The sequence below is a fragment of the Aricia agestis genome, chromosome 3 (genome assembly GCF_905147365.1).
Source record: "Aricia agestis chromosome 3, ilAriAges1.1, whole genome shotgun sequence".
In the NCBI taxonomy this organism is placed as follows: Eukaryota; Metazoa; Arthropoda; class Insecta; order Lepidoptera; family Lycaenidae; genus Aricia; species Aricia agestis.
Genome location: NC_056408.1, coordinates 6,279,846 through 6,292,968, shown reverse-complemented (window position 1 = coordinate 6,292,968; position 13,123 = coordinate 6,279,846). Strand labels below are relative to the sequence as shown.

The 13,123-nt window shown below is 34.4% G+C and overlaps 1 long non-coding RNA gene across 1 annotated transcript; it reads right to left on the bottom strand.

Moving 5' to 3' along the window:
- Nucleotides 1-549: 549 nt before the first annotated feature.
- Nucleotides 550-11,525, bottom strand: LOC121740602. The gene is made up of 4 exons (XR_006037658.1): nucleotides 11,494-11,525; nucleotides 10,346-10,433; nucleotides 2,665-2,776; nucleotides 550-1,240 (listed from the first exon to the last, which is right to left on the bottom strand). It is a non-coding gene; the product is annotated as an uncharacterized LOC121740602 (long non-coding RNA).
- Nucleotides 11,526-13,123: the final 1,598 nt, after the last annotated feature.

Sequence of the window (13,123 nt, the reverse complement as noted above, 5' to 3'; positions counted from 1 at the left end):
ACCGATGCATTTTGTAAAATTTAGGACCTAATATAATATTTTAATTCTCCCAAAGTAAAAACGGACTTGTACGACTTAACCGTTATGGGCAGTCTTGAATTGTTACCATAAAACGGTCATCTTGCAATTTTGGCGAAAATATTGTAAATATTTAAAATTGTGTTATATTATGACAAACGGCCTACATTAAGCCTTACAGATCAATAAAAATAATTGTGTTTATGTTCAATGGTAATCTACAGTAACAGTTTGAATCTTAAAAACGCTCTCCTGAAAACCACTACTTTTGACATGTCGCTTTATACGTAGGGACCGTCGATTTCTAAATAATGAAACAAACAAGAACTTATAATTTTTTATTTCGTATATAAAAAGCAACAAAAATGAGAGCTTTGTTCATTTACGCAAATCTTATACACAACCAGTCCTAAGAATCAAAACAAGCTAAGGTCATTAAGTAGGTAACACCATATAAGGAAAAATAAATAATATTATAAGGAAAAAAAAAAGTAAAACAAGTCTTTCATTTGCAAAGAATAGTCAGGTTAATTGAATATTAATTAACGGAATATTCTTGGAATAACATGCTATTCGTAATACTAAATATTACAATAAATGTTATTGCTGTATATAAAATATAAAACATTGGAAAGGAAATTATAAAAAAAAATATTTTTGATGAGTCTGATGATATTGTGTTACTCTATATTCACAAATATAAAGACAAGACTTTAGGCTGATTTTAGTCTAACGCCCACTGCACGCGTACCGTCGCCGGTGATGGCCCAAAATGTATGGAACATTAGCAGGCTTGGCATAGCAATATTGTAAACGGGAAAGATTGGAAAATGGAAATACTGACAGCTTTTAGTGTCAAAATGGTGGATAACATTTGCGATTTGTTTAACTATAATTTTGTCTAGTCTTCCGTAGAAAGGAACCGCTTCTATGGTGACCATGCTAGGCTTTCGTAGCAGGCCTACAGGCCCTAAGGCCTAACACGTAGCGGTCTGCGCTGATGACTCATACAATGGTGTCAACACCGACGGTCAGCGTGACAGTAAAATCAGCCGTACATTGCACACATAGTGCTGTCATAGAGTAGTAAGAACATAGAGAGGTGAAGTCGATAGTCGAAGTGAAATAAATAGCCTTAATAACGTTATAACTGCCATTTTAACGCCGCGTTCATATTCAGTGGGGCCTCTATGCTCCTTGTTATTCTTGTGGGGTCATTCGACTGAAAAAAAAAAGAAATGTTAAACGAACAAAAAAAAGCAATTATTATGATAATTATATACTCCAAAGTAACTAACGTTTAACAAGTAAGTAATAGGTTTTAATCTATGAAACTTCAGCTTGTATAACCTAAAATACAGCAGGTCATACTGTTTGAAGATCACTCTTATTAAAATCTTTTGTAATAGCTACGCAATTGTAGCTAAGTACTTAAGGATGTATATTATAAGTTCAAATTCCGCAGTACATCCAATTAAATTATGAAAGCAATATGAAAAAAATTGGACACCCAGACATTCATTATTAATTATAATGATTTTTTATAATATATTTTTAAAGAACTATTCGATATTTAATTATCATTGAAAAAAAAAATGTTGTGATTTGACTACCGCAAATAGGGGGCCAAGAAAACTCGTCAAAGCTTTTAATAAAGGTGGCGAAAAAAGGAAATAACGCTGCCACATACAAAAACGAAATATTTGACAGTTCATTTTTATCAGTAGCGATAATTTTCATCAATGTGAAATAATTCCGCAGAATTACCGGTGAATCCACTTTTTTTGGACTTAAGACATCGCAAATCGTACAAAGAAATTGATAAGCAGTTTTTTAGCTGTTTATCTTTGATACAAAGTTCCCAATTCTGACGAATTCTTAAAATATGTTGTAACACTTCCGGCAAACATTACGTATGATAAACGGAAATTTTAAAATAATTTATTTTACGTAACTTCTCGGTAAGGTATTGTTTTTTTTATATCAATCGATGCAGGATGTTTTATTCTACTATATATTTCGAATTTAGGTCAGAGTTTTTGAAATTATTAATGTTATATACATTCTTAAGTTACATTAAAATAAAAATTTATCACACGGATATTCTTAAATTAACGATTAAGATTTAACTGACATAGGGCTCATCACTTCCTGATAAGGCTATCCCATAAAGTTAATATACCTAGCGGAATAGAGAAACAAAGGCCTGAGCAAGAGAGATGTCACTATCAGTAACACTGCGTGGTAAAAAGAGACGTGAGACGATACATGACAGCAGCACTCTTTTTTTGGTGTCCAGTCGGCATGTGCCGCACGTTGACAATTTAATCTCATAGAAATCATGTTCAATCATGCTTGTGTAAGTGTATACGTACACATATTTTTACACACATGATACCAATTTCGGTTTCGTTTGACACCTCGAGATTGTTGCTCTATTCCGCTAGGTATATTAACTTTATGGGCTATCCACCAATTAACTTGACAGATCAAGTAAGTATGGAGAATCTGTCAAAAAATTTGTGAATAGCCTATTAGGCACTTTATTTAGAAAGTAATGAAACAGGCCCTTAATATCTTGATCAAATTACGTCGGTCGGCTATCTGCCTATGAATCAATTTCTTCATGGTACATTAACAACTTACCACTCTGTCGAATATGACTCCAGTCAGCCACAGAATGAGCAGTATGAGTCCCACCAAGAACAGGAGGGAGAAGATAAAACTAATGATCTTGCAGAGGAGATTGCACACGCAACTGAAAAAAAAAGAATTTAGGTATAAATGGTATACGATACTTTATGGCCGGTTTACATTGTTACAATCCAATAATCCAATTCAGGATTGCTACTGGAATAGTTTAAATGGACACTGGAATGCAATTCAGTGCATTCCAATACCCGTTTACATTAATTTAGTAGCAATCCAGCGCTGCATTGGATCAGTGGATTGATGGATATTCTAACGTCGCGAGGCGTTGCGATGCGTTTTTAACTGAGCCATTCAAAACTAAACTTTATTCGCAACACAAAAAGATACGTTCAATTGAATGACTTGCCACCGTACTCGTAGTGTTTAGCTGCCTATTCCAATTTTGAATGGCTCTTTTAAAAATTCATCGTATTGGAGCGCCACGTTGCACGATGAATTGATCTGTAGGAGTTTTCCTATTACAGTTTTATACTATATACATATAAACTACATACCTAAGGGCCGCGCCACACCGGAATGGCAGCGGCGAGGCGAGCACTTTCAGTGTCATATGATTTTAAACTTTATCTTCATTATTGTAATACATACTATCACTTGAAAAATCTACGACCGCCCGTGGCCGCGATTTCTCAAGTGATACTATGTATTACAATAATGAAGATAAAGTTTAAAATCATATGACACTGAAAGTGCTCGCCTCGCCGCTGCCATTCCGGTGTAGCGCGGCCCTGACTACTACTACTAGTATATTCCCAATTAAGTACTTCTTTTACCAATCAAATAGCGCAAAATTGTTACTTTTAGTGGATTCCTTCTCTTGTAAAAAAATTTTAGAACACTATTACTCCTGTCAGCCATAAAATGAGGACGATTATACCGACAATGAGGAGACATGAGACAACACTTAAAATCTGGCAAAGGGCATTCCACACAAAGCTGTAAAAATAATAGGAATTAATCTGATTGTCCATATATAATTTATTATACAACACGTCTAGATGATGCCCACAACTCCGTTCCGCCAAAATTAGGTTATCGCGGGAACCGTACACTTTGCCGGGATAAAAAGTATCCAATGTCCTTTCAAAGTATCTTCATACCAAATCATTTAAAATCGGTTCAGCAGTTTGGGCGTGAATAGGAAACAGATAAACACACACGTTTGAAGGAAATGAAAGGTACATAGTAGGTAGGTAGGTTAATTTTGAAGTTTGAAGTTGAGAGCAAGAGCTCGTTGAGAAGGAAGCTTATGTATATGTAGCTTACCTATATAGGAGAAGCAAAAGTTATACCTATCAATAGTATTTAAGGTGACGCCGCGTTTAAGTAAAAAATGCGCGTGTTGGATATGTTTTAGATTGCTGGTTTTCTATAAGAGGCCGGCCCGGTCTCTCATAGAAAACATATCAAAAAATGGAAAGGGTGTAAGCGACAAAATGGTTTTTGTCGCGTAATTTAAAAACCATAAATACATTTCATATAAGCTATGGGCAAATTAAAGTGTATGCTTGAACCAATTTATGTCCTGGAAGCTTAAATCACTCTCCCCTGCTGGCAAAATAGGAATTTCTTTTTTTTTTATTGTCTTATAAAAGTTGTCCAATCGTGTTATGCTATGGGTAAGACAAAGACAGGATGAATATTGACAATGAACTTTAATTTTTTAGCTTTTAGTCATTACTGAGAAAAATCGATATCGCTACAGCCAAATTATCAAGGCGTCGCCTTTAAACCTTTATAATTATCTTTACACAACAAAAATTTTTAGCAGTTTATCTAAATTGTTTAAATGAATAGGTACTAGATATTATGGTTATCGAAAAGTTGGTTTCTACAGTTGACATAAAATTTTTTCGCAAAAATTTTTAAACGAAAAACCACTCATAACTCATCATAGCGTACGTTTGTTTAATATTTTTTTCGACCAATTTCGATATAAATAAATTGATTGCACCTGGAAAAAGGTTGTATAAATTTACATTTTGTAGTTGTTTGTTCAAATTAAATTGTATGTGACCATACTCTATGGACGCATCTTCTGATATTTTGTTGGTATAATTATTTCTGCGAAAAGTGTGTCTACAATAATGGAGAATGGTACTAGGTATGCCAAATTGCTTGAAATTTTGTCACAGTAAAGCCTGTACTCGTATGTATACAAATACACTAGTTTTTGTTGCAGTCAAAATACCTTGTAGTTTTGATTTTATAGGCATTCAAAGTTTCGAAAAATATCGAGTTCCGCTAATAGTTCCGCGACCGCTTGTGACGTCATAGCACAATTCCGCTGCGCGGTCCCCATACACTAAACGTGATTTTTTGCTCTATCTCAATAACGGCAACAGATAGGCACTTGAAATTTTCACCAATGCCTTAATTATGTGTGTACTTTAATAATTGATAATAATATTAGTATAAAATAAAAAAATTAAGGGGGACTGCCATACAAAAATCACAATTTTTGGCCTATTTTGCTCTATAACGGTATGTGTATTCATGAGCGAGTCCGATTAGTAAAAAAAATACAAATAAATAATCGGCCAAGTGCGAGTCGGACTCGCGTACGAACAGTTCCGTACCACTACAGTGATTTTTGGTGTCCGGTTGGTTAGGTCTGAATGTCAAAATGTACTGATCTATATAACGTACGTACTTAATTTTTCCCAAAATGACTGATTTTCTATAGGTCTTTATTATTAAATGTCGGAAATCCGTAAAGCCGAACACAAGGGTACATTCAGCTCCATTATCTATTAACCCAGGAAAATTAAACATTCGACCTCGGAATAATTAGCATAGAGCTAAAATTTGTGGAGACGTTAATTACAGCGTTATAAATAAATCCTCAAAAATCCCCGGCGATCCTCCTTGTGCCAAAAATTTTATTCAAGGTCAAAGGTATGAAAATGATTTTTTTCTTTCAAATGGTGCATTCTATCATAGAAGTAAGTAGGACAAGATTGTAGATCATAGAATTCTCTATAAAAAATATTGCAACACTTTTTTTCTACGACTTACCATTCCTTATGAAAAACGCGTTAAAGTTTAGGAAAATCGTATCTATGAACTTATATTATAAAGCTGAAGAATTTGTAGAAGTACTGGTTTGAATTGAAAAATTATTTTTGTGTTGAATATTCTTATATATCGAGGAAGACTTGAGCTATATAACATCACGTTGCCACCAATTGGAGCAAAGAAACAGAGGAAAATGGGGATAAACGGGGAAAATTATTTGAAAGTGCTTATCTCACAAACTGCTAAAGCATTTTTTAAATTTTTATTTTATTTGGCACAAATATAAAGTAAACTGTAAACCACGTAGAAGGACATAGGCTATTTTGTTTCTCGGGAAAATGTGCGGTTTCCGTGAAATACATAATTAACAGTGCGGAGCGGAAGTTCTTGTACTTCAACATGCTAGGGCTGTTCGCCAAACATTCTTCTGCACGACTCACCAAATCTAAACTTTTCGAGTCGCGAAGAGCAACAGTACGCCTGCGTGTCACTCAGAAGAATGTCAGGCCGAGAACATTCCAAACAACCCTAGTATCTAGTCAGTAGTACTTGACGTTAAGCGTGGCTCCGCCCGTATTAATTATGAATTTCACGGAAACCGTATATTTTCCTGAAAAACAAAATAGCCTATGGCACAGATATAGAAGAGATCACGTGGAGGGACCACGTGATCTCTTCTATATCTGTGCCAAATAACATAAAAATTGCTTCAGCAGTTCATGAGATAAGCCCTTTCAAATTGTTTCCTCCGTTTTTTTCACATCTTCATCTATTTTTCCCTCCTATTGGTCGCAGCGTGATGTTATATAGCCTAAAGCCTTCCTCGGTATATAAGCTGTTTTTAAACGTCGATTGAAAGAGTACTTACTACCTTGAATCTCTATCCATTTAAGTACCATTATTATATATACATATAGTATTTATTTATTATAGTTAAGTACATTGTTATATTTTATAAATATAGCATTTTGAATTACATTGATATTTATTATTTATTTGTTTTTGTATATATTGTATCATCTTTTGTCTTTTTAGAATAGTACGGTATTAGTTTTACTTTTAATGATCATAATAATATATTATTATTATTGTATGTTTTCACGCACGTCCTATCTGCTGTTGTTTTTTATCCTATCTCTCTCCGTAGGGCTGCTGGAAGAGATTTCTTTTTAGAAATAAGCAGATCCTTTGTGTCGTCTTTCCGTGTAAACTGTTATATTATTGTTATGTTTTCCTGTGCACAATAAATTATAAATAAAAAAAAATAAGTCTATCCAACCCAAAAATAATTTTTCAATTCGAACCAGTTATAGTTCTGTAACAAATTCTTCAGCTTTATAATATAAGTTCATAGATATGATTTTCCTCTACATCAACGCGTTTTTCATAACGAATGGTAAGTCGTAGAAAAAAGTGTTACAATATTTTTGTAGAGAATTCTATGATCTACAATCTTGTCCTACTTATTTCTATGATAGAATGTATAATTTGGAAGAAAAACGGGAAAAAAATCATTTTCATACCCTTGACCTTGAATAAAATTTTTGGCACAAGGAGGATCGCCGGGGATTTTTGAGGATTTATTTATAACGCTGTAATTAACGTCTCCACAAATTTTTAGCTCTATGCTAATTATTCCGAGGTCGAATGTTTAATTTTCCTGGGTTAATAGATAATGGAGCTGAATGTACCCTTGTGTTCGGCTTTACGGATTTCCGACATTTAATAATAAAGACCTATAGAAAATCAGTCATTTTGGGAAAAGTTAAGTACGTACGTTATATAGATCAGTACATTTTGACATTCAGACCTAACCAACCGAACACCAAAAATCACTATAGTGGTACGGAACTGTTCGTACGCGAGTCCGACTCGCACTTGGCCAATTATTTATTTGTATTTTTTTTTACTAATCGGACTCGCTCACGAATACACATACCGTTATAGAGCAAAATAGGCCAAAAATTGTGATTTTTGTGACCCTTATTTTTTATTTTATTATAATATTATAATTTATTATTAAAGTACTAATTATTAAAATTTTAAGTGCATACCTAGAGGATGTGGACTGCTAATAATCAAAATTAGGTAACATTCTCCATTATTGTCTTATTTATATTATTTGTTAAACTTTACAATATAGAATATGAAATAATTATGCTTGTTATTCGCAAACAGAAATTTTCAATTATATTATTTACTGAATACTGATAATAATAATAAATAAGACTTATTATATCATTGTAATAAAAAATAAACAATTCAGGCCAAGTCCAAAGTTAAAATTGATAAATTAAAAAGAATACAATATGTTATAACAAAATTGAAAAGTAGAGTTAAAAATGTATAAAAGACACGATAAATAATTAATAAATATTACATGCATTTTTTGTGAGTTTTAACTTTGGTAAGGGCCAACAAATTTTTATACGGAGCTACGCCGAGGCACGCTTAGCTTCTGAAACTGTGTTACAACTGAAACATATTCGCTGTATCTGTAAAGACAATGTTTGTAATATCTGGTTGTATGTTAATTGTTCAAACATCGTGTGCCTAGTAATAAAGAACAAGAATACTTTTTAATATCTTTTGTTGGCGCTCTATTTTAAAACAAGACAATACATTACTACGGCTGAGTTATTTCAATATGCTAGTTAAAATGACGTAACGAGTTCAAGGAAACTCAAATAATTGCTTATGTAGAGAAACTCATTGCTTAATACAGATAGGGACTGACAAAGAAGTTTTGTCATGATTAGGGTGCAGCGCAGAGCTAGTATTATAGACCTTAGGTGCTGCGCAGACGACAGACTATCCGTATACTTTTTGTTCGTGGAAATAGAACCTATGCAATTATATGCAGTGGAGACGTCTGCGCTGTGCGTCATGTGCGTTACTGCATATAATTGCATAGGTTCTATTTCCACATACTAAAAAGTGCGTCACGTATAGTCTGTCGTCTGCGCAGCACCTAAGGTCTATACTAGCTGTAGCTTGTATAATATATAAATGAGTGATATTATTTATTAAGACGCTCCCCCTACGAAGATGCCGTAATTTACCGTTATAATAAAAATCATCAATAATCTTCAGTAAGTATATGAACGTTCCTTTCATAGTTATTAATATATTTTTATTTTTATACTCATGATATCAGCTTCCAAAGTAATACCAATTTATTTAAATTCAAGCATACATTCAGTATCTCCCTAGTGTTTACAAATTACGGTCATTTGAAACACACGCCAATAGATCGACAATTTCATTAACTACATACTGGACGCTAGAATTTTTTAGGTCAATTTTGAACTAATATAAGTAAAAAAACAGGATGGCGCGATCTCGGCAACGCGAAAACTCATTAGTTAACCAAAGAGTTAAAAACAGAGATTACTCTCTTGTGTCGGTATCTGTTTGCTAAATATATCTGCATATTAGTAGTACCTAATTTAACGTTACGTAACGTTCCATTTGTAATAATTACTCAACGTAATTCTAATGTAATTTGTTGATACTTTGTATTTGGAACACCCAAAATAAACAAAGTCTGTTTTACGGCTACCAAGCAATATTATTAGGTCAATTCTAACTTACATAAAAATATTATGTACTCGTAAGCATTATACATTTCTATTAACGACGAATTTCAAAGAATGTACATAAACAAAAATAAAATTAAACTTGACCCAATTTATTATACCAATGTAAATTTTACTTCCTGACTAATGCGTGACATTTAAATTGGTAGCATTATAGTCCATACTAGGCTTTATTTTCATTTGGTTCGAAATAATTGGAACCACGAGTGACTCTTTATAGTCAAACGATGTATTGCACGCACATCATTAAAGAGGTAAAACAATATATTTAAAATAATTTTATAAGATGTTTGGACAGAAACAGGTTTGAAAAACCAGATCAGCTTTGTTTTTAAAAACATTTTACGTGGTAAACATACAACCTTTATGCAGAACTTGTTTCATATAAGACTGTTATTAGGTCAAACACAGTGCCGTAAATAGGGCGGTGCCACCGGTGCCCAGGCACAGGGCGTAGACTCTGGGGGGCGCAAGAATGGCCAGATCTATAATTACCAGTACTATTATTTTTTTGGTTTGCTCCTGATAAGTTTCCGCTGCGCCCCTAGTGATCGATCCCAACAATACATTATACTTACATGCCAGTAACATCAAAAAGTCTATTAAATTAGACAAAACATTAATTTTTTTTAATAATTTCCGAAATAATATTAGTATATTTAATATCATTTTATTATTATTGTAATTGGTCTACTAATACCAAGTTTTATTTTATTACCCTGAATGGAACAAAATAGGCCCATACTAACATTGCTCTGGGTACCTATAATACCTAATTAAAAAAAAACTAGGGCGCAGTTGTGAAGCTCGCACAGGGCGCAAAAAAGGCTATTTACGGCACTGGTCAAACACTTTTATACGTTGTGCATGTCACAAAATTAAGCGATTAAATCCGAAAACTGTTACAGAATTAAAACGATTTTTAACTCGACAGTTTCACTCACTGAAATCTGAATGTCTTAAGCCTTATTGTATTAAAAAAAAAGAATTTCACTCACCACATTTTGTAATTTTACGCAAAACACGTGCTTCGCAGTTGTAAACAATTTTGGTACTAAAACCAACTATAAATATTGTACTCGTATGCTGAAAGATAAGATTGTGGAACGTCGAAAACACTATTTCTAGGGCTTGTGATAGTGTTATCGGTTTCTAGATAGCCTTGTAATCGATCAGGTGACGTGTCACTGATTTTTTACAAGAGCTTATGAGGCATAGTGTAAGCTGCTAGTTCCAGAAAGGGATAATATAAAAAATAAAATGAACATAGATTAGAAATCCTCGGAGTTCTGTGATCCGCTGGATATCCAAGCAGTTGCTTCTATTCATGCAATAGGGAAAATTACGCAAATATCGTATCAGAGGGCGCTAATAGCACATACAGTAAATTTAGAATGCTTCGGCACGAATGGGCCGGCTCGACTGGAGAAATACCACGTTCTCACAGAAAACCGGCGTGAAACAGCGCTTGCGCTGTGTTTCGCTAAGTGAGTGAGTTTATCGGAGGCAACATCCCCTACCCTATTCCCTTCCCTTCCCATCCCTACCCTCCCCTATTACCCTATTCCTTCTTAAAAGGCCGGCAACGCACCTGCAGCTCTTCTGATGCTGCGAGTGTCCATGGGCGACGGAAGTTGATTTCCATCAGGTGACCCGTTTGCTCGTTTGCCCCCTTACTTCATTAAAAAAGAACCAACCAAAATCCGACATGTTGCGCAGTGCGCACCTCATATCAAAATATTGACAGAAACGTTGTCAAACGTCGGACAAAACTTTTTGTTTACTGTCTATGCTCGTGCTGCCCCTACTCCCCAGTGTGAAAACTGCAAAGTTTCCAGTGTCAAGCGTACGATACGTTACACGAGTACAATAGGAGTACAATAGGAAGTAGTGACACTGGAACCAAGAATTTAAAAGAAAGAAGTACATGAATTTCTGACTTAGTTCATTCGTTCTATATAAATATTATGAAAGGTTTTCGTGACGTCTCACGTAGATCCTATAAGGACAGGATAATACTAACAAGATTATGTATAAACTATGTAGGTACAGGCTTACACCTGTAGGCTTATATGCTGAGCCCGGAACTATGTTCCTTCATCGATTAGGATGTACGAATGCCTTCGTCACAACTATACTATTTTACCTGAATCACACGATTTTTAATAGCTGCTAGCTTATAATGTAGTAATTAATAAAATATTCTTTATATACTTCTCTCTTTAAAACTTCAGAATATGATTTGAGTTTTGACACGTGCTGACATTTACAATATTTTTTTTCTATGTTTTTCTTGTGGACGCTGAGCATGTCATGATAAGCGAGAGCCAAAAAGGTGTCTCGCGAGTCGCGACTCTATGTGTTTTTGAGACAAGTTGAATATTTCGAATTCTGGGCATTTCTGGGACATTCTTGCGTTATACGATTGTATACCTCATGTGTATTTATGGATGCTTTTATAAAATAAATAAAAAATATGCAGATGGATTACCTGATGGTATATCTGCTGACCCTAGACTCTCAAGTCACAACATCAATGGTGGTTTACCAGTCTACACGTAGTAATCTTCTAGGTATGCGAGCTCACTTCCTTGGATCTACAGTTACCGCACTCGTCAAAATTATGTTTTCACGCCGGTTTTATGAGTGGCCGCGGTAACGGCCTTCGGGTATAACAGGAGACAAAATAAAACGTCAACACGCAATACAAGAAGATTAAAATAACGCCTGGCCTCATTTGCCGTTGCAATAGTTTTATTCCGTAGCCGGGCTTGTAATAAAAAAAGTTTTGTATATTTTTTTGAACTTTTTCCATTAGAACGTTTTCCCGGGGGAGCGGTTCGCGTGAGAATGAGCAATTTCCTCCAGACCACGATTTCGATCTGACTTCCCGTCTGCCCAGCGATTTTAAAATTTATAGAAACGTTCCACGTGAAAACTGAATGCCTCGACATGATTCGACGAATGGGTTTGATCGTCTCCGCGTAATCTTATGGGGAAATCTTTATTTGTGTTTTATGATTCATAAAAAAATGGCAAAATATAATCATAAATTAAGATTATATTTTGCCGTTTGAACATTATGAATGTTCGATTTTAAATTATGCTTTGTTATTACAATGTTTAAAATACAATAAAAACATACTTTGACCGTATAATTAAATATCCAAGGATGCAGGATTTTTTTGCATTTCAAGCTCAGGATATAGTTTCCTTTCATTTTGTAATTTATACATCTATACATATAAATAAAATTGGAGTGTCTGTTTATAATATTGAAAGAATCATTTTCTACTACATGCATAAGAATGTTTATAGGGTACAGATACCAAAACAACATTTTTTACAATTTTTGTCTGTATGCCTCTCTGTCTGTTTGTCTGTTTGTTCCGGCTAATTTCTGAAACAGCTGGAGCGATTTTGACAGGACTGTTTTAGGCACGTAGCTGATGTAGTAAGGAATAACTTAGGCTACTTTTTAACCGACTTCCGAAAAGGAGGAGGATATATTTCACTTTTTTTATAATCGTTCGCGGACATCTCCGGCATTTGTGGACCGATTTCCAAAATCCTTTTGTTGTTGAATGAGATGTAGCCCAAATTTGATAACATGATCACAAAAGTGGTGATCTGATGATGCAATCCATGAGAATTCGATGGGACTCCTTGAAATTTATACGGAAACACCTCGTAACTTTACGCTTTTCTGAAGGATTTTAAGCCAAAACTACCAAAAAATAAGAATTTGCGCCGAAGTATACCCTGGTACCCCGTAC